General features: G+C 45.9%; 1 pseudogene; it reads right to left on the bottom strand.

Moving 5' to 3' along the window:
• Positions 1-11927: 11927 nt before the first annotated feature.
• LOC147711113 (zinc finger protein 862-like) lies at positions 11928-13997 on the bottom strand (annotated as a pseudogene).
• Positions 13998-27555: the final 13558 nt, after the last annotated feature.

The following is a 27555-nucleotide window of genomic DNA, read 5'->3' as shown; positions in this document are numbered from 1 at the left end:
AGGCAGTCAAGAATTTGAAAGTACAGTACCCGTCCCGTCTTTGACATAAGGTTTATAAACAGTGGGTAAACATAGTCTTTACAAGTGGATCGGTTTCAGCCGTTTTCCCCCCCAGGTGGGTGTCCTTGTTGTAGTGTTATACCAAACCAGGCTAGCCAGTCTCACAGGCCCTCCCCCTCCGAGTACATGTCAGAGGCGAGCTCAAAATGTCTACAACATCGCCCCACCTCCTCCCACACCGCCTATTCATCCTCCCCCTCCTCGTCTGATGTTAGTGGGTCGTCCTCCTGCAGGGGTTCACAAATTTCCCCCCTGAAAACATTCCACGGGGTCCATATTTTGTTCCATTTACGTGGGCAGGCCCTAATGGCATATACAGCCCTCTCCTTAATCATCACCCTATCCATGTTTGCACACCATTGTGTCAACGTGGGGGCCTCGACCGCTCCCCACTTCTGTGCTATGTCACGTTTTACTATGTTCATACCCAACATGGACCACTGTTGGCCGTGTCTGGATAGGTCGTTCGGTTCCCAGACATTTAACAGGCATTTACGTGGTTCAGGGACTAGGAACATTCCCATTGTTTGAGATATGGTGCGCAATACTCCAAGATGCGAGGGCATTCCCATATAGTATGAAAAAACTTTCCCTCCTCCCCACAGCCACGCAGACAGTAGGGATGTTGTGCCCGCTGTATTAAGTGCAGTGTCGTTCTCGTGTAATACACCCTGTGTAGGATCTGAAGCTGCACGAGTCAGAAATTTGCTGATATGCCCAGCTCCTTGGGAGACGCCAATGCTGCGTTCCATTCAGAATCATCCATTTCTCCTATTTCAGCCACCCATTAATATTTTAGTTTTAACGTAGGGTCAGATAGGTTGTTAATCAATTTACGATAAGTGAGGGACGTTGCTCGTTCCTGCATGTATTCCGTGTATGTATGTATGTATAGGCATTTATATAGCACACTACTTACCCGTAGGGTCCCAAGGCGCTTCGACCGCTGCGAAACCCTTCCTGGCTTCCCTGAGAGATGGTCCCTTAATGGGTATCTCCAGAGTGAGACCAGGCATCCCCGGCGGTCTGGTGGGGCCGTTAGTGAAGATGAGCCTTCTTCCGTGAGAAGGCGATCTTCAAGGGGAGATGCCTCAGGGACCTCCGAGTCAGGTGTGATGGCTGTAAGCAGAGCGTGCTGTCCCTGCACATAGCGGAACGATTTCGTAGGTCCCAACTCATATTGCTGTCTCAGCTGTGCAAAGGGGACTCCTGTTCCCCTTGTCCCATAGGTCTCCCACTGTGGATATACCAATGTTGTCCCAGTGTGTAAAGCCCTTACAGCCTCTCAGGTTCCCCATGGCCCTGGTGTCCCACAATGGGGTAAGCTTAGTAATTCGCCCCTTTCACCCCAGTTTCGTTTGTGCAGTGTGCCACAGCGCTGCAGTAAGTGTTGTGGGTCCCACCAGTTTGTGCGCGAGGCGCTGATCGTATAAAGGTGACAACATAGTATGCAGCCACCGGTTGATAGGTGTTAATTGAGTCACCCAGTAATACAATTGCAGGTTCGGCAACGTAATCCCCCCGTCATACCAATCCCTGTGCTTTTTAGCCTGAGCTATGCGTGCCGGGCGATTACTCCATAAGAGGCTGGATACCAGCGCCGACACCTGCCTAAAGTATCCGGGCAGCACCGGGTATGGTATATTATCTAATATATACAGGAAGCGCGGCAACAACATAATTTTATTAAGCGCCGCTTTGCCCAGCAGTGTCAAAGGCAGCGTCGCCCAAAATTTTGCGTCTTGTTTCGCCGCTCCAGAGGCGGTTTCAGATTTTTCCGAAAGAATTCCATTGTGTCCTTGGTGACATGGATTCCCAGGTACTTAAAGGAGGACCCTGCTGTTCTTAGGGGCAACCATCGTCAAGAACCGGGGTCGGACCCTGCAGTACATACAGTTCCGACTTTGCCCAGTTTAAGGTGTATCCTGACACTTTCCCCTGCTCGTCACACAGAGCCAGAAGCGCCGGTATACTGTGTTCCCTGTCCGTAAGGTATACGAGCATGTCATCCGCATAGAGTGAGAGGCGATCCTCCCACCCCTCCGCCCAGGTGATCCCTTTCAACAGTGGAGTTGAACGTATCAGAGTCGCCAGCGGTTCCAATGCTATCGCAAAGAGCAGCGGCGACAGGGGGCAACCCTGTCGGGTACCTCGCTCCAGAGGGAACGTATGCGAAATGTGGCCGTTCGCCACAACCTGCGCCACTGGCTTAGTGTACAGCAACCTGACCCAAGCTATGAAGTTCGGACCAAACCCCAGGCGTGCCAAGACCTCAAAAAGGTATTCCCATTCCACCATGTCAAAGGCCATTTTTGCGTCAAGAGCCAATATGACCGCCGGCTCCGAAAGTGATTGCGCCCTTGCCAGCACTCCGTGCACCCTGCGTAGATTAAGAGCGTTATTTCTGTGTGGCATAAAACCTGATTGATCTGGATGTATTAAGTGTGGGAGGTGTGTGACCAGCCGGGTAGCGAGAAGTTTCGCCAAAATTTTAACCTCTGCATTAAGAAGGGATATGGGGCGATATGACGTACACTCCTCCGGCGGCTTTCCGGGATTGGGGATCGCCACAATAGTGGAGGTCCGTTGGTCAATCGGGAGTTCAGCCATAGCCAGGCTTTCAGTGTACATAGCTTGCAGGGGCCCACTAAGCCGCTCTGACGTGGCTTGAAACCATTCTATCGGGATACCGTTTGGTCCCGATGACCTTCCGGACCTCACTGCGTGTATGGCCTTTTGTATTTCCTCTGTCGTGATGTCTGCCTCCAAGTCTGCGACAGCGTCCGGCATCAGTGCCTGGACAGGAATGGGACCAAGTGAAACTCGTGCCTCGTCCGCTGACACCACTCTAGCTGGGGTGTACACGCCTTCGAAATGATCGGCAAGGGCCTCCACTATCTCCTCAGGGCTTGTTTGCAGCCTCCCCACCTTGTCACACACTCGTTGTATTCCCCTAGCGCTCCCCCCTTTCTTGTCCAGCCAGGCCAGCATTTTCCCTGCCTTATCTCCTATGTCATAGATTCTATGTGTCGTCGCGGTGATTTGTTCAGTCGTCTGATATCGTGCTCCCTATATTGCTGCTGGCGTATGAGTAGGGTATGAGACGTGTCTGGCGTCGGGTCTGCCGCATGTGCTATGTTTGCGTCGTGCAGAGCCAATTCAAGCCCGGCCAATTCTAGTGTTTTCTCTTGCTTATATCCTGTTATTGACATTATAGCCTGTCCCCTCAGAATCGTCTTATACGCCTCCCACACAACCGCGGGAGACTGCATTGAGGAAGTATTTTCAGCAAAGTAATGCACCGTTGTTCTCTTGAGCGCCTTTCTAACCTCGGGGACTTTGAGGTAGGAAGCGTGTATGGGAAAGATCCTTCTACGCGACTTATCCTGGGTGGACAGTGTTAGTGAGACTGGGGAGTGATCTGATATCCCCCTGGGTTGGATGTCAATGTTATCTACGTGTTGTAGGCCGTCACCCAACGCTAGGAAGTAATCTATCCGAGATAGACTGTTATGTACCGTGGAATGTTATGTGTATTGTCTCTCAGTAGGGTGTATGTGCCTCCAGATGTCGACCAAGCCCAGAGCGTTCAGGAACCGTTGGAAACAGGAAGGACCCCCAGCCTGAGTTACCGCCGGGAACCTGTCCACTAGGCGTCCACAGTAGCATTAAAGTCTCCCCAACCACTATATCCCCCTCTGTTAGGGACAGGAGAAAGTTGCCCAGTGCCGGCAGCGTGACTGAGTGGAGCGCCGGGGGGATGTACACCGATACGACATTCAGGAGTCTCCCCTCCCACTGCCCCTGGACCGCCGCAAAACAACCCCGCTCATTGACCTTGGTGCTCAGTACTATGAACTGTGAGGACTTTTTTACTAGAATCCCGGTGCCCCTAGAACTGGAGGTGAATTCCAAATGCACCACCATCATGTATCCTCTCCTGTCAAGCGCCTTGGATGCCCCCCCCAATGAGGTGCGTCTCCTGCAGAAGTACCAAGGCCGGTCCCTGCCTTTTCACTGCGTTCATTACCAACCCAAGCTTGATCTTGTCGCCCAGCCTTCGCACATTCCATGTCATAAGCCGGAGAGGCGTGGGCCGCGACCTCAATGTCCCCTCCTCATGGGTATGGGATTGAGAGTCGTGCATGTTCGTTCTCGTACCCATAGGTATGCCAACTGGATCTCATGGCTGGGGTGTACCGTCCGTCCCAGAAACCTAAGCGGTGTGTGTGCATAATATCCTGTCGTACCCTTACTTGTGGAACTTCAATAACATCAAAACTATCACCCCCCTGCCCCCCCCCTGCCTCCCTGCTTAACGGACATACAACCGCCCGCCCCCCCAACTCAGCAGAGTGCTTTACCCATCCCTGTAACAGAGTATTTGCTTGCTGGGGTAGAGTACCCCCCGGAGCAGGCGGCCTCCCTGCCCTCTTCCAAGCACCCCAGGCCAGTGTCCAAGCACGTCCAAACAGCGAAGTTTTTATCGGACAGCACTCAGGAGTGTACCGGGCAGTCAGGATTCCACACCACCTTCTGCTCCAAGGTGTTCCTGTGGAGGCGACCGAGCCAAACCATTTCCGCCTGATGTCTGTGATCCTGCCTGGCTGTTTTCTCGGTGGTTCCGATTATTCCTGTGCGAGCGGCGGGGCTGCCCCACATTTCTCCATCCCTCCAACCAGTCTTGGGCCCGCATCCGGCGTGTCGAAGAACCAAACCTTGTCATCTGCAACCACTCTAAGCCGGGCCAGAAAAAGCATTGAATAAGACAGTTCCCTTGCCCTCAGCGCCTTCTTGACCTCCAGGAAAGTTTTCCGCTGACGTGTGACCTCAGCTGTGTAATCCAGGAAGAAGGCCACCGTGGAGTTTTGGGTCTGGATGGATGGCGACACCCACGCCGCCTGCAAAATGGCATCCCGGTCGCAAAATTTAAATAGTCTCGCCTGTATTGGTCTGGGTGGGGCCCCCGGCTGCGGGATCCCACCGGGCACTCTGTGCGCCCTCTCCACCGAAAAAAAGTGTGAGAGTCCTTTGGGATTCAGTTGCGTCTTGATCAGCTCCTCCACATATAGGTCCATTGCGCCTTTACCTTCTGGTTCCGGAACCCCAAAAATTTGGACATTGTTCCTCCTCGAGCGCCCTTCCTGATCGTCCAGTTTCTCCCTGAGTGATTTATTTTCAGCCTCCACTCTCTCCATCGCTACTTGCAGTTCCGATACGTCCTGCACCAAAGATTAGGTAACCACCTCCACTTGTTGCACTCTCTCACTCATTTTGTGCATGTCCACGCATATTAGGGTGACCTCTGTGGCAGTGGACCCCACTGTGGCTTGTACCTGCGCCAGTGCGCGCATTATGACTTCGAGCGTTGCCTTCTTGGCCCCCTCCCCTTCCGATGTCTTCCCGTGGACGTGCGGGGCTCCTTTTGAGGGGGATTATGTTTATCATACGCAAACTTGTCCAGTTTAGATTGCGTCGAATTGTGCTTTAGGCCTCTGCCAGCCATGGTTCCCTCTATATGTTCCCAACCGGTACTGGGCAGTCTCCGTCTTCCACCAATCTCTGGCCCCCCACTTCCACCTCAGAGTCATTTGAGTGTCCCCTTGCGCAGTGAGTGCCAGGTATTCAGTGAGTATGCTCCATGGTGGTTAATTAGGAGTGTCGGGAGATGCGCCCCGCTGTGTGCTGAGTCTCTTCTGCAGCCCTTCGTGCACTAGGGCTCCCAATTCAGCCTGCAGTAGAAGGAGGCCCCGCAGTACCTATGTTCCATTGGAGCGCCTCTCCGTGCGTTCACTTTAGATTTGTGAGAGGATTGCAGGCCCTTACGCCACGTCCCGGTGCCTTCGGGCCGGATCACAAACCCCAGTGCCTGCTCTGGCCCTGTGTTGCTGAGTGAGCAAGCGCAATGGGCTAGTCCTCCCTACCGGATGTTAGCCTCCCACTGGGTCAACACTGGGTCTTATGTTACGTAGTGTGAGCCTGTGCCGCCGTTACCGGAGGTCTCCGTGCCGCCTCACAGCTCCTGTCTCCTCACAGCAAGCTCCCATTGACGTCGGCACACTTCGCCAGGCTGCCGGACAGGGTCCGATGTCGCTCCTCGTCTTTTCCGCCGGCCCCGTATGTATAGTTTCCGTCTGGGCCGGCTTCCGAACTCACGTCCCCGCTTCACCGCCACTTCCGCTCGGCCATCAGACGTACGGCAGCTCTCTGCTTTTCGCCGCTCCCAGGCCCTGTCGGACAGGATCTCATCTGAGCGTTTCCCGGTCTGCTGCGTTGCCCAAACACGCTCCGGTGGCCGCCGCTCGGTCCTCGACCCCGGAGTGCCCCTTCAGAGGTATTTTAATGTCGGATTATTAGCCGGATTACAGGGGGAAGCCGCCTCGCTCCCGGAGCCTCTCCTTTACGCTGCTGCCATGCTCGGATGCAAGCCACGCCCCCCACATACCTTACTTTTAACGAAGGAGACACAGTACCCATTGCTTACAAGTCACACTTGTACACTTCGGCTGAAATGCGATTTTCCACTGTGGAGAAAGTTTTGACGGCTGTACAGATGGCGAATCTGAAGGAACGCACTCTGTCACAGGGAAAACGCATGTTGATGGTTACCCCGTGTCCTGCTTTGGAGGCTGTTACGAAAGCCAGTGTACCTAATTCTAAAGCTTTGCACCCTCGGTGGATACAATGGGCAGCATCATTGACGTCTCCGGATGTCACGTTCATTTTTGATGCCTCCTTACAGTTGCAGGAGTTTTTGCAATATGAGTTTGTTCATCCTGCACCTTTGGCTATGCTGCCTTTGGAGGATTTCCATTGCATCATATACACTGATGGTTCGGCGCAGGTTGCGCATGGTTCTAAATATGCCTGAACAGTATGCGTGAAGAAAAGGACTGGAAAATATAATGGAGAGGGACAGAAGGCGAGCACCAGAAGAAACAGGAAAGAGATGGAGGTGTAAGTCAAAGGGTAAGAATACAGCTCAGTAGACAAAGGGTACAACATTGAGTTAGATGTCATGGTACACTGTTCTAGAGGTACCTGGGCATAACTCGAGAGTGCCATTGGTAAAGACATATGCCTGACTTTGACACTTGCAGCATGCTTGTCATCTGTCAGGGGGGCAAAGGTCATATCTGTTTTGAGACCCAGGCTGGACTATTGCCAACAAGAACCCCGCCCATCAAGCAGTGGTCTCTCTACCTTCAGATGAGCTGCCACAACGGCTTTTCCCCTGAAGGTACTAAACCTGTGGTGCCTGGCCATCATCTTTTAGGTTGCCCTGTCCCAAACTTTTTTGTTTTTCCCAGGAAAACCCAGAAAGCAGGATTTTGTTCATGAAAAATAAAAAGTTAATGGCCCCCATATTTTGGGAGTTTTCTCACAAGGTCTGAGGGTCATTATTTTGTTTCTGTGTGTGACCACCTTTTCCTGGCAGGCATGACTGATGGAAAAAAGACATCAGTGCATCTTCTCTAAATAGTCTGGCAGGCCTGATTTCTGTACTCCGAAAGCCCCATCTCCAGTGGGCTGCCGGTGAAAGGTTTCCAAAGGTGGAACCAGTGATGACACCACCGTCAGCCCGACTCAGCAGAGAGTGGGTGGGCTGAGAGTTAATTTCGATCTTTTATTGGTAGTATTATAATAAAGTTGGGGCTTCAATATCAGTGCATGTGAAAGGAGGCACCAAACTGTTAAGCTGCAATTCTACTTGTATTGGCTTCTATGACAGTACAGCCATGTTAGAATTACCATGTGCTCATTTTTGCACTACGAATATTCAACCCATCCACAAAAGTGTGTGAAAAAGTCAAGAGCTCCTGATCGAACACGACAGGTGAACCAGAGGATCCTGAGACATCGCCAATGTGCATAAAGTCCGGGTTCCCAGTCAGAGACTCATGAAGATTATCCACTGAAGTTAGACACTACAAACTGAGAGGAAAGCCTCCTCTCACAATTAGAACACCTTATCGAGTGTTTCACATATAAGGCACTGACAACATGTAAGTCCCTTATACCCCATCACATAGGTCCTGACGAAAGCCAGTTTAATAAAAAGGCCTGGCTGAAACTAGTTGACCACACTGGACGTGGGAGACCATAAGTCCCTCCAACCACATCCCAAAGCCTTGTTTTTAACTCTGCATAGAGCCCATTAATAAATTACCCTTTTGGGACATCTAGGACAGCCTTTTAACCTCACTCAAAACACCTTCACCACACACTCACTTAACAAAACCTGCTCCGCTGTAATCAGGCGTCGTGCACACCTGAGGCACACTCGGTGCCTCGGGTAGGGCCCGATGATGAAGCATGCCACCAACTAGGTTGGTCGGTGAGGGCTTTCATAAAAACCAAATGGTTTCTTTCTTTCCCAAACACATATGACATATACACTACCAAGGTAGCTAGCTCTTTTTGATTACTACATATCCCTCTGGAAAACGAGCTAGCTACTCTAGTTCCTCTCTCTCCCTTTGATCCTCAATGAAAAAGCCAAATGTCATCAATCTAAGTTTTGAAAACATGACAATATTTTATTTTTTTGTACATGACAGTGTTTGGGGGTATCTAGTCCATTTAAGAATAACATGCAATACTTATCTGGATAACAATTAAGATAAAACAAGCACTGGCACAACCAAGCGGTCTGGCTTTCACTTAGTAAAGCATGCACACTTAAAGGCAGCTATATTGGTAGTGCAGATAATGATATTAGTGGTAATGGTGGTTGTAACTAATTTTGCAGAAGCGATAGTAGTGATGTTTAATGGTTTTTGTAGTAAAGGTGTTGGTGGTAAAGGCTCACACTCTTAGGTCTAGACTGATCCTGAAACTACATGATCCTGTAGGTCTTGACAGGGGTTTTACCAGCTTTGATCATCGCAGGCTCAGTCAGGGACTGACCTACCTCTGGTTCTATCAGGACTGCAACTGCTGTGATCACTGTTCTCCTAATACAGACTAGGACTGTCCTCAGAACAGTCGTTGCCACTTCAGTGCATACATATACATAAAAGACTGCTGCTGCCAGGTTTGCATTCAGTCTATCATCATTGACTCAAAGGACTAACCCTGGATGAACTTGCAGACAGACAAAGCTTGCACCCAACCTCGCATCTGGTCTAGCTTGTTGCTCACCTCAGAGATTTAAGATTGAACACTAAGGGGCTGATTACGGTATGGCCCGTAAAGGCTCCGACCGACGTTCGGAGCCTTCTTGGCCACATCGTAATGGGCTGCTCAGCTTACTTTCTGACCGCTGCATTATGATTAGGTCTCCCAGTTTTATGGTATTTATTTTTTTAACATTTCCGTCTGTATTGATCCATATTTATTATTTGGCCATCTTATTGGTATTTATCAATTTTTATTTTGTGGTTCAAGAATAAATGTAGCTGTAAAATGGTATATTTCTGCATTTATATAACTCTTCAACGTGCACTCAAACATAGATGCCGGTCACGTTTTAGAAAACTAAGCAGTCACATATAACAAAACACTACACTCGCAGGTACATATTAACATCATACTACAAATATATGTTAACATATGCCTGTATTTAAGGAAATCTTATCCTGTATTTTAACCCTCCATGCTGTCTGCCTGCTCAGCTCTTGTCTAGAATTCATGAAAGACAGCATGGAGAGTTTCTCACAAGAAACTCCATTTTCAGTATTTTTCCGCTTTTAAAAATAAATACAGACAGGAAACACAGTATTTTCTGTCTGTATTTATCTGTAAAAATCAGTAAAAACGGAAACACGGAAGCCTTAATTATGATGCTGGTGGTCGGAAAGTAAACCAGCTGGTCATTCTGGCTGGCTTACGATGAGCTCATTGAGCTAGCCGTTCAGTTGGAGCCGCCTTGTAATCCCAAAGGGCAGACCTTTCCGCCCTTGAGATTACAATGAACGCTTTCTGACATGGTTTCCATGCAGCCTATGTGACATGGAAAACATGTTGGAAACCATGTTTATGGGCCCCCAGCAGGGCCCCCTTGTGTGTGAGTCCTCAGATTGGTGGCCGAGGGGGCATATATGGTGCCCCCCTGTTGATCTCTGCACTTTGTAGCAGGCACCTTGAGGTGCCTGCCATGGGGTGCACGGATGAATAACACTTCCCATTTCTCAATTGGAGCTTCTGTTGCGGCCAGATTACAGCTGTAACACGAGCTCTCAATGAGCAATGGGAGTATGTGACCGAACAATGTTCGGTCGCATTGTGATTAGCCGGTTGGGACCACCCACCAGAGGTCAGTCGGTCCCAGGCACCGACATCGTAATCAGGCCCTAAGTGAAAATGTAACTGTAAAAAAGAAAAGTCTGCACTTGCACTTGATTCCCACTATATCCTGATCTCCTAGGAGAAGAGTGGGGACCCAGAAGATAGGGGGCCCGCCGTCAAAGATTAGTAGAGAGTGTAAAGGGAGAGTATAGCACAACAAGGACTAATCATATGCAGAGACACTGCCATGTATAACACATTGCATTGTGTAGTATTCAGTACAAATGTGTGATTAAAAGTACTTTCTTTCTTTAAAAATATAAGCAATGGGCAGTATATTGGTGTTATTGTGCCTATTGATTGATTTGTTGAGTTCTGAGCTTGAGCTCCCCATACTGCCAACCTGAGAGACCTCTGACTGCTTGCCCTTGCTACCCTGACAGTAAAGTGCCAAAGGGATTGTACTGAGATGCCAGAAGGGAGCGGTAGTGGGACAGGTCCTACCAAATAGATGTACGTGAGGGATAGATCAAGAGATTTATCATGGTGGTAGAGGAAATTTCAAGTCTAGTCTGCTAATATACGAATGGGCAAGCTGGACAGTAAATAAAAGGCATTAGCACCTTGCAGCTTAGCAGTGGATGATATGAAAGGAGTTTGGAAATGTTAAATCCAAGTTGCATTGGGCAAGTGACCTGATTTACCTGAGGAACTATGACCTCTCTGAGTTTAGACACTGAAGTATCTTCTCCCTTATGAGATCTTTGTAGAGGACATTTAGAAAACAGCATGAGAAACCTTGTGATACTACTGAATATAGATAAGTGGATTTTAAAATTTATTTGCATAAATGTTATTCATAAGACAGAAAAGAAGAAATTTGTTGGCTATCAAATAACAGTTTTCTCATCTCTCACAAACTAAAACATTTTGAATTGTTAGAATACAATATTTTTAAAATAAAAAATGGATAGTTGTAATAGAAATTTGTTGAATCTTTACTTCCTAGGTGTGGTTTTCAGCTAACTGTTTGCCTTCCATCATCCTTTTTGTGCTGACTTTATTTTAGCTGGATTTAGGACTCTGCATATTTTCCCATTGCTAACTTGTGCTAACGTGACTGCGCTATCTCCTTTAAACATGGTGAAATTGGCACATTAAATTTACTTGTAAATCCCTGGTAAAGTGGTACTTCTTGTACCCAGGGCCTGCAAATTAAATGACACTTGTGGGCAATGTTCCCTCTAAATTGTTTCCTCTGTGTGCGGCAGTGGAGGGTCTCTGTGCGCTGCAACCATGGCTATGTGCGCCAGGACCCAAACCGCGCGTGTCTGCGGCGCCAAATGGCACTCCAATATTTTACTTTAAAAAGTGAAAAGATAGTGCATTTTCACACATACAGCGCCACAATAAGGGTCTTAAGGGCAGTTTGCAAATTGGATATGCACACCATGACATGAATTGGTTACACTGGCAAGTTCACTTCAAGTTTAGAAAAGCACAAGACTTCAATGGTGGTACCATCATAAGATTTTAATAAATATTCTTAACTAGAGCACAGTTCATTGGGTGGGGAAATGTTGCAAGCCTATACAATATCTTATATACACAGTAAGGGAGAGGGCTGTTCAGACAAGTCAAGTGGCATCACTAGATGGGTGACAGGGTTGCTTCTCACGGCGATCCTTGCCATTTTTCCAGTGCTGATAAACTCGGTCTAGGTCAACTTTCCCATTCAGGAGGTAGGCCTTTGTCCTCATCAGCATGTCCAAATGCTTCTGCTCTAGTCTATTCCTCAATTTGCTCTTGATAGTATTCATGAGGCTGAATCCTCGTTCACAGTCTGCACTAGATGCTTCAAATGTTGCACAGACATCAACAAGCTGAGACACCACACTATACTGAGCAGCATTGCGTACAGTGAAAGTCACCATGTCTTAAAAGGTGGTAAATAACCCCCCCTTAACATGTTCTGCCACCACATATTTATAGTCACTGTACTGTCGAACAACATCTTCTGGTGTTTCACAATCACCCAGGGCCAAGACATTTTTATACTTTTTAACAAGTCTTTCAATATTCTCAGTCCCAAAATCAAAATGCGATTGTGTGGCTATTGCCTGGATCTCAAAACTTGCCCATTCTTTTAGCTCACCTTCAGGGAACCTTTTTTGCATGTGCTCACAAAGAAGGGAAACAAAAGACAAAATAGGCCCACTGTCAAACTCTTGCCTTTCCTTGTACAACACCATCAGCTCTCTTACATTGCTGCTCCAAAATACAGTGTCCCCCAAATACTGTTGCTTAATTTGGCCAATCTTTGCTCTTGCATACTGTACGGCTTCAACAGTAGTTAAAGAACTTTTTTGGAATAGTTTGCACAAAGATGCAAATTCACCCAGAATGTCCTTAAGTACTGCAAGGGAAATATGGTAGTTGGAGTCTGATAGTTTTTTATAACAATTTTTAGCAATTGGATCATTCTCCTCAACTTTCTCATGCTCAAAGTACTTAAGAACAGTCTCGTAATTACGAATTAGTGCACCAACAGCAAAATGCCTTGAAAGCCACCGGACTTCATTCAATGGTCGAAAAGGGACAACTTCACATTCAGTGACCGATGCAATTTCATCCAGCTTAGACTTCCTTGCAGGAGATCTGGAGAACACAGTGTAGACAGTCCTCAATAATGTCTCCATCTCTTTAATCATTGGAACCCTCTTCCAGGCATCATCAATTCCCAAATCTTCTCGATGTGCGACACAATGCTGCTCAACTAGATGAGGAATGGATTGTTTAAGGCGAGTAGCAACACCATTATTCTTCCCCAGCATTACAGATGCACCATCAGATGTGAACATGACCATTTTCATGAGGTCCAGTTCATTGGCAGTGTAGAATTCTTTCACGGCAGTAGTGATAGCCTCAGCATTACAGCTAGTCAGCTTCACTATGCCCCCAAACTGCGTTTTGTGCTCAGTTGATGTTACAGGTCGGAACTTGAAGTACAGGATGAGCATTTTTGTAACAGAAATATCTGTGCTCTCATCAATTATCAAGGTGTGATACAAAGCTTGCCGAAGTTCTGTCATAGCTTCACAGCGTATCACGCTATTGATGGCCTCAAGGAACTCAAAAGCATAGTTCTTGCTCCTCCAGCTGTCTGGTATCTTCACATACAAAGCTAAGTGGTCATGGATGTCTTGTACAGATAACATTGAAGTGTTCATCTTGATTGCCAGCAACACGTTGTTGATGAGAATCTTTATCCCCTCAGGCATAGATCTTTGGCGTTCAACTACTTCCATTCTATTTGCTTTGTCAGTGGCAGTTTCTGTCAGCATTGCCCGTACTCCAAAACCAAACCTGGCAGCAGCACTTCTGCTTCTCAATATCACCAAGGCAGACTCATGTACTTTGCTAAGTAGATGGCGTTTCATGTAGTCCAGTTTCCAGCCATCACTCCATTTCTTCCCTGTGGAAAAGTCCCCAACAATCTTGGCTTCGGCACATGCTCTGCAAATCAAGCCCACATCTGGACTGTATTGAAATAGTTCCCCGAGTTGCATGCGTACCTTGCTTCGTGACTTCTGTGTCTCAGCCTCCACAATTTCCTTCATCCACTCTTCCTTGAATACAAGGCAACATTTCTTCCTTTGTGGTGAAGCACTGCACTCTCCCGAAGTTACAGCTTTGCACTTGAACATTTCCGTACCCGCCGGTTTGAGCCTGCTGTCCCACAAAGCCTGCAAAATAAGGAAACATGGCTTACGTTGACGCCTAGCTCATGAATGCAAACTGTTATACTACAATGTTGAAGATGCACCACAGTTTAACTCAACCCAACAATTACCTCTTCTGCTTGCACTCACGTGCGCCTCTTTGAATGTTTGGGGTTCTGGCTGTGAAACCTGCTTCAGAAGAAAACATGGGTAAGTAGATGTAGTACTACAATGTTCAAGATGCACCACAGTTTAACTCAACCCAACAATTACCTCTTCTGCTTGCACTCACGTGCGCCTCTTTAAATGTTTGGGGTTCTGGCTGTGAAACCTGCAACAGAAGAAAACATGGGTAAGTATATATGGTACTACAATGTTCAAGATGCACCACAGTTTAACCACTTGGACGCTAAGGGTGCTCAGCCCATATAATGAGATTTCCATTGAAATGAATGGGCAGTGCATGACGAGTTACCCTTGTCATTAGCATTGAAGAGGTTAACTCAACCCAACAATTACCTGTTCTGCTTGCACTCACATGCGCCTCTTTAAATGTTTTGTTCAGAAAAGGGGGTGGTGATGAACAGAGTGTCTGAATTAAGCAGACCACTCTTACCCAGCCCAAAGATCAGGGCTTGATCCATCACCGTTATTTATCTCACTGCACCATCCCAGCTCAGAACCTGGCTATATGCAAATCAGTCTGTCCCTGGCCCAGTGCACATGGGAACAGGGCAGACTAAACTACCAAGCCAATTCTTCACCAGAAAGGAGACAAGCTACCGGGGACCGGTTTCTGGCATTTCAGCCTTCTTCGGCCCGGCTTGCTTGAATCCTGATGGTGCAGTGAGAAAGGGACTCATGTCTGAGTATACCCTGCCACACCTATAGTGGCCAAAAACGATTCAGAAAAGGGGGTGGTGATGAACAGAGTGTCTGAATTAAGCAGACCACTCTTACCCAGTCCAAAGATCAGGGCTTGATCCATCACCGTTATTTATCTCACTGCACCATCCCAGCTCAGAACCTGGCTATATGCAAATCAGTCTGTCCCTGGCCCAGTGCATCATGGGAACAGGGCAGACTAAACTACCAAGCCAATTCTTCACCAGAAAGGAGACAAGCTACCGGGGACCGGTTTCTGGCATTTCAGCCTTCTTCGACCCGGCTTGCTTGAATCCTGATGGTGCAGTGAGAAAGGGACTCATGTCTGAGTATACCCTGCCACACCTATAGTGGCCAAAAACGATTCAGAAAAGGGGGTGGTGATGAACAGAGTGTCTGAATTAAGCAGACCACTCTTACCCAGTCCAAAGATCAGGGCTTGATCCATCACCGTTATTTATCTCACTGCACCATCCCAGCTCAGAACCTGGCTATATGCAAATCAGTCTGTCCCTGGCCCAGTGCATCATGGGAACAGGGCAGACTAAACTACCAAGCCAATTCTTCACCAGAAAGGAGACAAGCTACCGGGGACCGGTTTCTGGCATTTCAGCCTTCTTCGGCCCGGCTTGCTTGAATCCTGATGGTGCAGTGAGAAAGGGACTCATGTCTGAGTATACCCTGCCACACCTATAGTGGCCAAAAACGATTCAGAAAAGGGGGTGGTGATGAACAGAGTGTCTGAATTAAGCAGACCACTCTTACCCAGTCCAAAGATCAGGGCTTGATCCTTGCTCATTGCACCATCAGGATTCAAGCAAACCGGGCCGAAGACGGCTGTAATGCCAGAAACCGGTCCCCGGGAGCTTGTTTCCTTCCCAGTGTAAGAATTGGCTTTTGTAGTTTGGTTTGCCCTGTTCCCATCATGCACTGGGACAGGAACAGACTAATTTGCATACAGCCAGGTTCTGAAACTGGGATGGTGCAGTGAGCTAAAAAACGGTGTTGGATCTAGCCCTGATCTCTTGACTGGGTGAGAGCTTTCTGCTTAATTCAGAGACTCTGTCCCTCACCACCCCTTGTTGTAAATATTTTTGTCCACCCTAAGCGTGGAAGGGTATTCTCAGATGTGAGACCCTTGCTCATTGCACCATCAGGATTCAAGCAAACCGGGCCGAAGACGGCTGTAATGCCAGAAACCGGTCCCCGGGAGCTTGTTTCCTTCCCAGTGTAAGAATTGGCTTTTGTAGTTTGGTTTGCCCTGTTCCCATCATGCACTGGGACAGGAACAGACTAATTTGCATACAGCCAGGTTCTGAAACTGGGATGGTGCAGTGAGCTAAAAAACGGTGTTGGATCTAGCCCTGATCTCTTGACTGGGTGAGAGCTTTCTGCTTAATTCAGAGACTCTGTCCCTCACCACCCCTTGTTGTAAATATTTTTGTCCACCCTAAGCGTGGAAGGGTATTCTCAGATGTGAGACCCTTGCTCATTGCACCATCAGGATTCAAGCAAACCGGGCCGAAGACGGCTGTAATGCCAGAAACCGGTCCCCGGGAGCTTGTTTCCTTCCCAGTGTAAGAATTGGCTTTTGTAGTTTGGTTTGCCCTGTTCCCATCATGCACTGGGACAGGAACAGACTAATTTGCATACAGCCAGGTTCTGAAACTGGGATGGTGCAGTGAGCTAAAAAACGGTGTTGGATCTAGCCCTGATCTCTTGACTGGGTGAGAGCTTTCTGCTTAATTCAGAGACTCTGTCCCTCACCACCCCTTGTTGTAAATATTTTTGTCCACCCTAAGCGTGGAAGGGTATTCTCAGATGTGAGACCCTTGCTCATTGCACCATCAGGATTCAAGCAAACCGGGCCGAAGACGGCTGTAATGCCAGAAACCGGTCCCCGGGAGCTTGTTTCCTTCCCAGTGTAAGAATTGGCTTTTGTAGTTTGGTTTGCCCTGTTCCCATCATGCACTGGGACAGGAACAGACTAATTTGCATACAGCCAGGCTCTGAAACTGGGATGGTGCAGTGAGCTAAAAAACGGTGTTGGATCTAGCCCTGATCTCTTGACTGGGTGAGAGCTTTCTGCTTAATTCAGAGACTCTGTCCCTGACCACCCCTTGTTGTAAATATTTTTGTCCACCCTAAGCGTGGAAGGGTATTCTCAGATGTGAGACCCTTGCTCATTGCACCATCAGGATTCAAGCAAACCGGGCCGAAGACGGCTGTAATGCCAGAAACCGGTCCCCGGGAGCTTGTTTCCTTCCCAGTGTAAGAATTGGCTTTTGTAGTTTGGTTTGCCCTGTTCCCATCAAGCACTGGGACAGGAACAGACTAATTTGCATACAGCCAGGTTCTGAAACTGGGATGGTGCAGTGAGCTAAAAAACGGTGTTGGATCTAGCCCTGATCTCTTGACTGGGTGAGAGCTTTCTGCTTAATTCAGAGACTCTGTCCCTCACCACCCCTTGTTGTAAATATTTTTGTCCACCCTAAGCGTGGAAGGGTATTCTCAGATGTGAGACCCTTGCTCATTGCACCATCAGGATTCAAGCAAACCGGGCCGAAGACGGCTGTAATGCCAGAAACCGGTCCCCGGGAGCTTGTTTCTTTCCCAGTGTAAGAATTGGCTTTTGTAGTTTGGTTTGCCCTGTTCCCATCATGCACTGGGACAGGAACAGACTAATTTGCATACAGCCAGGTTCTGAAACTGGGATGGTGCAGTGAGCTAAAAAACGGTGTTGGATCTAGCCCTGATCTCTTGACTGGGTGAGAGCTTTCTGCTTAATTCAGAGACTCTGTCCCTCACCACCCCTTGTTGTAAATATTTTTGTCCACCCTAAGCGTGGAAGGGTATTCTCAGATGTGAGACCCTTGCTCAATGCACCATCAGGATTCAAGCAAACCGGGCCGAAGACGGCTGTAATGCCAGAAACCGGTCCCCGGGAGCTTGTTTCCTTCCCAGTGTAAGAATTGGCTTTTGTAGTTTGGTTTGCCCTGTTCCCATCATGCACTGGGACAGGAACAGATTAATTTGCATACAGCCAGGTTCTGAAACTGGGATGGTGCAGTGAGCTAAAAAACGGTGTTGGATCTAGCCCTGATCTCTTGACTGGGTGAGAGCTTTCTGCTTAAGTCAGAGACTCTGTCCCTCACCACCCCTTGTTGTAAATATTTTTGTCCACCCTAAGCGTGGAAGGGTATTCTCAGATGTGAGACCCTTGCTCATTGCACCATCAGGATTCAAGCAAACCGGGCCGAAGACGGCTGTAATGCCAGAAACCGGTCCCCGGGAGTTTGTTTCCTTCCCAGTGTAAGAATTGGCTTTTGTAGTTTGGTTTGCCCTGTTCCCATCATGCACTGGGACAGGAACAGACTAATTTGCATACAGCCAGGTTCTGAAACTGGGATGATGCAGTGAGCTAAAAAATGGTGTTGGATCTAGCCCTGATCTCTTGACTGGGTGAGAGCTTTCTGCTTTTCAGAGACTCTTTCCCTCACCACCCCTTGTTGTAAATATTTTTGTCCACCCTAAGCGTGGAAGGGTATTCTCAGATGTGAGACCCTTGCTCATTGCACCATCAGGATTCAAGCAAACCGGGCCGAAGACGGCTGTAATGCCAGAAACCGGTCCCCGGGAGCTTGTTTCCTTCCCAGTGTAAGAATTGGCTTTTGTAGTTTGGTTTGCCCTGTTCCCATCATGCACTGGGACAGGAACAGACTAATTTGCATACAGCCAGGTTCTGAAACTGGGATGGTGCAGTGAGCTAAAAAACGGTGTTGGATCTAGCCCTGATCTCTTGACTGGGTGAGAGCTTTCTGCTTAATTCAGAGACTCTGTCCCTGACCACCCCTTGTTGTAAATATTTTTGTCCACCCTAAGCGTGGAAGGGTATTCTCAGATGTGAGACCCTTGCTCATTGCACCATCAGGATTCAAGCAAACCGGGCCGAAGACGGCTGTAATGCCAGAAACCGGTCCCCGGGAGCTTGTTTCCTTCCCAGTGTAAGAATTGGCTTTTGTAGTTTGGTTTGCCCTGTTCCCATCATGCACTGGGACAGGAACAGACTAATTTGCATACAGCCAGGTTCTGAAACTGGGATGGTGCAGTGAGCTAAAAAACGGTGTTGGATGAAGATGCACCACAGTTTAACTCAACCTAACAATTACCTCTTCTGTCTGCACTCACTTCTGCCTGTGCAATTGTCTTTGTAGTACGGTCTCACGAACCTGCAAAAGAAAAATGGGTGCAGCTTGTGAATCTATTTACCCAGCAACCCCCAACCCAACGAGGAACGTAAACAGAATTACCTTGTCTTTGTGGTACTCGCGTTTGCAACAGAGTTGAGTCCGCTACGGTGGAGTTCCACGCCTCCACGTAGCACCTGAGCACTCCTGCCTCCTTGCTCCTCCCCCAACTGTGAACGCGAGATGGAGATGGTAATGGCGATGGCGGTGGCGTCTTACTGAGGGAGATGCCGGCCGGCGTTTTTTCTGGAATCGAGTGCTGCCCGGTTTTCATGTTGCTCCGCAACTTTACCGAGGACGATTTGAAAGGTCACATTGAAGCGGAACAGGCGCGCATTTTTCACCGACATCAACACGGGTGAGCAGGGTCCGAGTGCCTGGTTTGGCGGCTGGCGCTGCAGGGGGCTAAAATCTCGGCTCTAACATCATTCCCTGTGTCATTACACCGGCGCACCGGTGCATGGATTTTGAGAGCAGGTCGGCCGGTATGCGCTGATGGATTTTGGTAGGCATTGGTTCTATTGATTAAGGCATTCGACAGCGTTTCCTACCCAGTAGTCTTACAGCCTGATTCATGAACGGGCCGTTTTGCAAGGCTCAAATAGCGAATCATAAGGAATCGCTATTTGAGACTCGCAAAACGGTATTCATGTAGGAATCGCAATAGTAATTGCGATTCCCACTGATTCCTTATTTGCGATTAGCTAATTGCTAATCGCAAACAAGGAATAACTCCCCATGCATTCCTATGGGCCAAAAGGCCCATAGGAATGCATGGGGAGTCATTCCTCATTTGCGATTAGCAATTAGCTAATCGCAAATGAGATTGCGAGTACAAGGGTGCCAGGGGTGTCCAAAGGACACCCTGTAGCACCCCTGCATGGAAATTAACACAGGTGTTGCACACACACATGTCCAAAGGACATGTGCGTGTGTAACGTGCAACTCAGAAAAATGCATTTAAATGCATTTTTCTGAGTTTTCGCAATTTACCGCGAGGTTTGACCTCGCGGTAAATTGCGGCCCGAAATTGCGATTTCGCAATTGTAAAATGGATGATGAATTACATTTAAGGAATCTCAAATAGAGATTCCTTAAATGTAAATCCTCGCAAATATGCGAATTAGCAAATAGCGATTTTTGCATTTGGGATGTTGAATCCCAAATGCAAAAATCGCACTCGCAAAGGGCCAGATTCTCAGAATCTGGCCCTTTGCGAGCCGATTCGGCCTTGATGAATAAGGCTGATAGTGTGCACTGTCTGAATACTACATGCTGCATACAGGTCTACAGGTCAACAACTCCCATATTGCCATATTGCCCTGCTTCCCTGGGGGGGGAAAAAAACCTGCTCTACTGCTTTGTACCTATGCAGAGTGTTCACACTGTGTGACTTCCCCCATTTCGACAAACTTCTGAATTAACTGCAGCTGTTGATGGGCAAACTAACAAAAGTGCGTGCTAAGGCGAGAGCCCGACGGCTTAAAGCTACAGAAGAGACTGCATCTGAAAAGTCGACGGACCTGATGGAAAGCAGGGCAGAAATTTCTTTGGTGAGTTCCGAGGGGGAGAATGAGGCAATTATAGAGTCCCCTGATATTCCTGATACTTTGGGGGATGTTCGCCCAGTTGAGACTCTGCAAACTGACTCTGATTCTGTGCCTGTAGTAGACTCTAGTACACAGCTGAAGGCATTGTCTACTAACAAACCTTTAAGACAATTTCCATTGTTCGAGCCTAGAAATAACTCACCTGCGCCCACGCCGAGCAGTTCTGTTATCACCCAGCCCAATCCTGGTTCAGTCTGTGCTCAAGATTTAAGTACAGCTCATGTTGCAACAGTAGTCACTAACTTGAACAATGGAGCTGATAGCCAGGTGGCTCAAGATGCAAGTCATGGAATGCAAGTCGGGGAGGAACAAACGGGTTTGATGAGCCCTACTCTGTCTTTGAATAGCGAGACTAACCAGACAACTGGCTCAAATACAATGCAATTGTCAGTCAAGGACATGCTTAACCTAATTTTGGCTGAGATTCGTGAAGTGAAACAGTCTCAACAGTCTCAAAAAGCAGAACTTGCTGGAATTCAAAATCGTTTGGACAAAATTGAGGATATTGTCACTTCTTTCCCACCTCGTCTTCAGGAGGCTGAGGCCAGAATTTCAAGCCTAGAGGATGAAATTCCCAAACTTCAAAAGGACGTCAAGGATGTCTATAAATCGTCTAGGACTTTGGAATCCAAGCTTGATGAGTTGGAAAATTACAATCGTAGATCTAATCTGCGAATAGTAGGGGTCCCGGAGAAAATTGAGGGCTCGGATATGGTTCAGTGGGTCACCTCTTTTATATCACATGAAGTCATTCCGGACATTAAAGGTGATTTGACAATCACCCGAGCTCATCGTGTGCCTGCTCAGCCATTTCCGAACTCTCCTTTTCCCCGTACTATATTGGTTAATTTTGCTGACTTTCGAGTTAAAGAGACAATTCTGACAAGAGCTATTAAACAGGGTCAGTTTGCAGCTAATGCAACTTCCAAATGCCGGATTTTTTCCGATATGTCCGCCGCTGCTGCGAAACGCAGAAAAGAGTTTGTGAAACTTTTGCATCTGTTTAAAGCTAGAGGGGCACAAGCCTCTATAGCACAACAGTCAAAATTAAAAGTGTTGATTAAAGGCAAATTTCATTTGCTAACAGATATAGAGGAAGCCAACGATTTGCTTAGTCAAATGTCACCCGGATAAATGATTAAGGCTAACTCTATGTTTCCTAGCATACTTTGTGCCTATATTTTTCTCAGGTTTTTTCTCCTTTCATTTTTTTTTGATAGATATGGTGGATTTGGTGGATCTGGTGGAGGGGTGAGGGAGCGGGAGGGCTGGGCAGGGAACGGGGTGTTATTCCAAGACACCTCTATGGTTGGGGGGGAGACCCGGTGGCGAGCGTGGGGGAGAGTGCTAGGAGGAGGGCCATGGGTGAGGGGGGGGAGGCGAAAAAATGGAAAAATTGAAGTTGTTTTCAATGGATTTAAATGTGTTAAGATCTTGCATTTTTGGTATTCTGGTAGGCAATTGTGCATATATATGCGTAAATTAAGTGGTTCTGAGATTAAAATTTTTGTACTTCTTTGTGCAATTAATTCTGCTTCATGTCGCTTAGGATGGGGCTGAAACTGATATCCTTTAATGTGAATGGTCTGAATAACGCTAGAAAAATGCGTGCAATAGAGTCTTGGATTAGAACTGAAAATCCTACAGTGATCATGTTACAGGAGACTCACATAGCTGTCGCCAAAAAAGAGGATTTTAAAATGTTTAAATCCTGGGCTTCTTTTCGGGGGTTTTCGTGTGCCACGGATTCACAACGAGGCGTTGCTTTACTTATAAATAAAAATTTAGAGATTGAAATAGTCCAGACTGAAAACGATTCTTCAGGTCGTTGGTGTTGGGTTTCATGTAAAGTTAAAAATCATAACTCCTTGATTACCTTTGTTTGCTTTTATGCCCCTATAGAGGATAATCCCCAGATTTACGATGCTCTGTTTCAATCTCTTCTATTGGTTGGTGGAGATATCATTATAGGTGGCGATTTTAATATACTCATGAACCCTAAATTAGACTCCACATCATCTCTTAAGAGGCAGTCTAAGCCTAGATCTCTTAAGACTATTCTAAATTACATATCTTTATTTGGTATATGTGACCCGTGGCGTGTGAGAAACCCTCTGAAAATGGAGTATACCTGCTGGTCAGGAAGGTATAAATCCTCATCTCGTATAGACTTCTTTTTAACATCTAGACAGCTTAAATTCAGTTCACAGAGATTTTACCACAATGGCTTTTCAGACCATGCTATGATAGTGATTAATTTTGACTATGCGGAGACTACTAAGGTTTCGAAAAGATGGATGTTTAACAAAATGTATCTACAGGATTTGAACTGGATATCAGTAGTGAAGGTGGAGATTGTAGAGTACATTAACCGAAATATAGGCACAGCCCCTCTTCATATTATTTGGGACTCGTTAAAGGCTTTTTTACGGGGGGTTTTCATTAGCAAAGATGCGGCTGAGTGGTGTGTTGTGAAAAAGAAAAGGAACTCCTTGCTTCGAAAAATTCAGGATTTAACATTAAGCTATCAACTTCAACCAAATTATGCAGTTTTTTTCAATTGAGGGAAGCTAAACAAGCGCTTAGCGCTCATTATTATGAGCAAAGTGAATTGGTGTTTCAGAAACAATCACAAAAAGTGTACGAAGAGAGTAACTTTACAGGGAAATTTCTAGCCTGGCAAGTAAAAGAACAGGCGGCTTCAAATTTGATTCATTCCTTAAAAGACCCTCTCACTCATTCCGATATATTTGATCAGGCTGAAATAAATAATATCATGCTTAAACATTACAAGAGTATTTACTCTGTAAAACATATTTTCAATTCTCAAAAATTATCAGAGTTTTTAGACCGACATGAAATTCCAAGTCTACCCTTCGAAGATCAGAGGCATATGCAAAGACCTTTTTCTAAAACAGAATTGGAAGAAGTTGTTAAAAACCTTCCACTAGGCAAGGCTTGTGGTCCCGACGGCTTCCCCTCAGAATTCTTTAAAGCTTTTTTAACTCCTTCAGCGATTTATTTTTGTTATTGTTGAACTCAATGCTGGAAGGAGGGCAAGTCCCGGAATCCTTCCATGAAGGTACAGTCATTAGTTTCTTAAAAAAAGGGAAAGAATCCAAAGACCCGAACTCATATAGGCCAATTACTTTATTAAATTTCGATTATAAAATAACTACTAAGATGCTCTCACTCCGCCTTAATGATCATGCGGTGGACTTGATTCATCCAGATCAAAACGGTTTTATAATAGATAGACAATTATTTACTAACACACACTTTTTAGTTGAAGCATTAGATTATTTTGAAGCACGTGGGATGCAGGCCTTGGTATTACTTTTAGATGCAGAAAAAGCTTTTGATTTGGTGGTATGGGACACTCTTTTCTTTATTTTATCTAAGTTTGCCATCTCTCAACGCATCATCAATTTGATAAAGAATTTATATGTTGGTGCTAGAGCAAACATAATTATTAATAAATCATTAGCAGGCCTAATTTCAGTACAACGTGGCACTAGGCAAGGCTGCCCTTTATCACCTATTCTTTTCGCTTTCTTTATCGAACCATTAACTATTGCTATCAGGAATTGTTTTCAGATTAAATCTCCAGTTACCTCCATGGCCAAAATCAAACTCTACGTAGATGATATTATGTTACTTATTAAACCGGATTTGGAATCACAGACCCATATTTTTCAAATTTTTGAAGAATTCGAATCTTTAGGAGGTTACCGGATTGATAAAAAAAAGACAGAAATATTGGTATGTGGGGGTGCAGACCCAGTTCTTCACAAAGATTTACAAGGTTGTATTAATTCAAAACCGAAAAGATATCTGGGAATTTGGTTCTCTTCCAATATCTTGGATCTATATACACTTAATTTCATACCATTAATAAAAAAAGTTCAATCTATGTTTGCTCGATGGGACCCTTTGCCTTTGACTATTCTTGGCCGCATCAATTTAATTAAAATGTCAATCCTTCCTCTTTTTAATTTTTTGTTCGCTTCAATTCCAGTCTATTTGCCAGGTACTTTTTTCTCCAAAATAGAATCTATGTTTTCCAAATTTATTTGGGCAAAAAAAACACCCAGACTAGATATACGGACATTAACTGCAGAAACGGATTATGGAGGTCTTTCCTTTCCAAATTTGAAAGATTATTACTTTGCTTATTTTGCACAGTATCTAGAGAGATTTAAAAACAGGAATGCAGCTACTAGTTGCTTTATAAATTTTTTCTTTGATCTGATATGTTCAGAAATTAAAATTCCATCCCCTTTGTTCGTTCTGAAATCTCCCAAATTTGTGCGGTATAAAATTCTAAATTGGTTTTTTAAACGACGTAATGCAATGATTAAGAGATATTCACTTCCACCCTTTCATTTACTAACTCCTTTAATGGGAGTGTTTTCCTTTTTAAAGATCAAAATCGATCCCATTGTTATAGAAAATTGGGACCGGGCCGGGTTCAGAACATTAGCAGACTTTTTGGTCAGCGGGACTTGGCTCTCTGTTAACGAGATGTCAGGTCAAATTGTTGGCAATTTTTTGCTAATGGGCTCCTATTCTAATTTAATTTATCCTATGTTGGCGCAATTAGATCCCGGTATCATTTCGAATTATACTTCTACTCTTGTTTTAGATCTGTTTGTTAATAATTCAGAGAAGAAACCCGGAGCATGGAAACAGTGTCTAATTCAAAGTCGGGAGGTAGAGTTGACTGCTAAGGCAATCCGTATATGGTACACTCAGGAAAATTTAATTTTGTCACCGGAAATATGGAAAACTATTAATCAGTTTAATTTCTGTGTACTACGTGGTGCCAATTGGCGTCGGATGCTGTATTTTAGCAAGTGGCTATTATATCGTACACCAGTAATAATTGCTAAAATGTATAATAATGCATCTGCTTCCTGTTTCAGACAATGTAATTGCGAACAAGCCAATTGGTCACACATTATAGTATTTTGTCCCAAAATTAAGCATTTCTGGGAAGAAATTATTGGTTTTTTAAAAACTTGTTGTATGTTATCAGTCCCATGCAATGCAACAATGTTATTATTTGGTTATGATCCTGATTGTACATTTTCAAGTCACCTGGCAAAATTGATATATATTATAATGGCTGTGGCTAGATCTTTATTATTGCAGAATTGGCTTTCAACCTATATCCCGACGCTACAGGAATGGCTGGAAAAAATGAAAAGGGTTAGGAAAAGCGAACTGTTATATGCTCAAAGAGTTGGGGGCATTAGAAAATTCGATCAAATCTGGGGATGTTATTTTGAGTAAATTGATGTGACGTTTTGTTAAGTTGAAATCAAATGTAAATATTTATTTTGTTGCGATTGTCAGTATTCCTTGATCTATGCTGCATAAAACCTGAACACAACTTCAATAAAAAGAATTAAAAAAAATAAAAAAAAGTCTTTGTGGTACTCGCACCTGACCCCTGTAATCCAAATACCGTACAGACTGGAAACCTACAAGTGAAGACAAGTAAGTCAGCAAACGCCCGAAGAATTACAAACTGTGCATGGGACCAGTCAAGAGGCCCAAGACGAAAAATGATCAAATAATTACCTGGGATTCCAGCCTAGGACAAACAGGGGTATGCCCATGTGTTCCATTATTAGCATCCATTATCTTAAAATGGTCTATAAATCTGAATTCCCAGGGGAAAGCGGCATCACAGAAGGTGTAACACAAAATACAAACTGCAAATGGTTGAGGTGGGTGAACAAGGTAACCCACAGGATGGCTGAAAAGCACACAATCCATCAAAAGATCCCACCTGACGCTGCTGCAGTGCCGCGCAAAAATATGATTGACTACGTTCAAGCAATTTTCAGGCAACCATAAATATGTCAAGCTAACTGAAGAATGATGGACCTGCTGCAGAGAGATCTAAGGTTTGCCTACTGGAAGTTGACTCATTAAGTAGCTGAGGAGGTTAAAATGCCTGATGAAAAGCTGGTGAACCATGCAGATCAAAAATCACATTAAATGTAACTAGGTCAGTGAATTACTGCTTCTGTCAGAAAGCTCATTTTGTTACTTGCAGTTTATAACTTTAAACCCTAACCCTTTTTGAACAGTAAATAAAACATTTATAAAAACGCAGCTTTAAATTTAAAAACCTGCATCAAGAGGAATAACCTTAAATCTTGTTTTACTTGCAGAGATTTTTACATATTCCCCACATCTTTATTGCTTTTGTTCACAAGAAAATTTCACCCTTAGCCATCGAATGATAATCATAAGTACATTCTGTTCTTAGCTGCCCCTATATTTCAGTATTCTGCCTCCTTGCCACTAGTTTTTTGTGCCCGCCTGACCTCTGTGCCACTCATTTTTGGTGCTCGCCTGACCTCTGCGCCACTCGTTTTTGGTGCCCTTATGCACTCTGCCCCACTCGTTTTTGGTGCCCTTCTGGCCTCTGCCCCACTCGTTTTTGGTGCCCTTCTGACCTCTTCTGCCCTCTGCCCCACTCGTTTTTGGTGCCCTTCTGCCCTCTGCCCCACTCGTTTTTGGTGCCCTTCTGTCCTGTGTCCCACGCGTTTTTTGTGTCTGCTGTGGGCTTTTGTTTAAATATTGCTGACAATCAGAGCCCCCTCACGGGCTCCGATTAACAGCAATACTTAAACAGAATGCCAGTCTGCCCCGCGCTTTCCTAACAAAAGCGTAGCCAGTTTCCAAACACAGCGTGTACTTTAGCACACGCTGTGTTTGCAAACTGCCTACGCTTTTGTTAGGAAAGCACGGGGCAGACTGTGGCATTCTGTTTAGGTATTGCTG

This window comes from Lissotriton vulgaris, chromosome 5, assembly GCF_964263255.1.
Source record: "Lissotriton vulgaris chromosome 5, aLisVul1.2, whole genome shotgun sequence".
Classification (NCBI taxonomy): domain Eukaryota; kingdom Metazoa; phylum Chordata; class Amphibia; order Caudata; family Salamandridae; genus Lissotriton; species Lissotriton vulgaris.
Note: the sequence above shows the minus strand (reverse complement) of the source record. Positions and strands in the feature narration are given on the sequence as shown.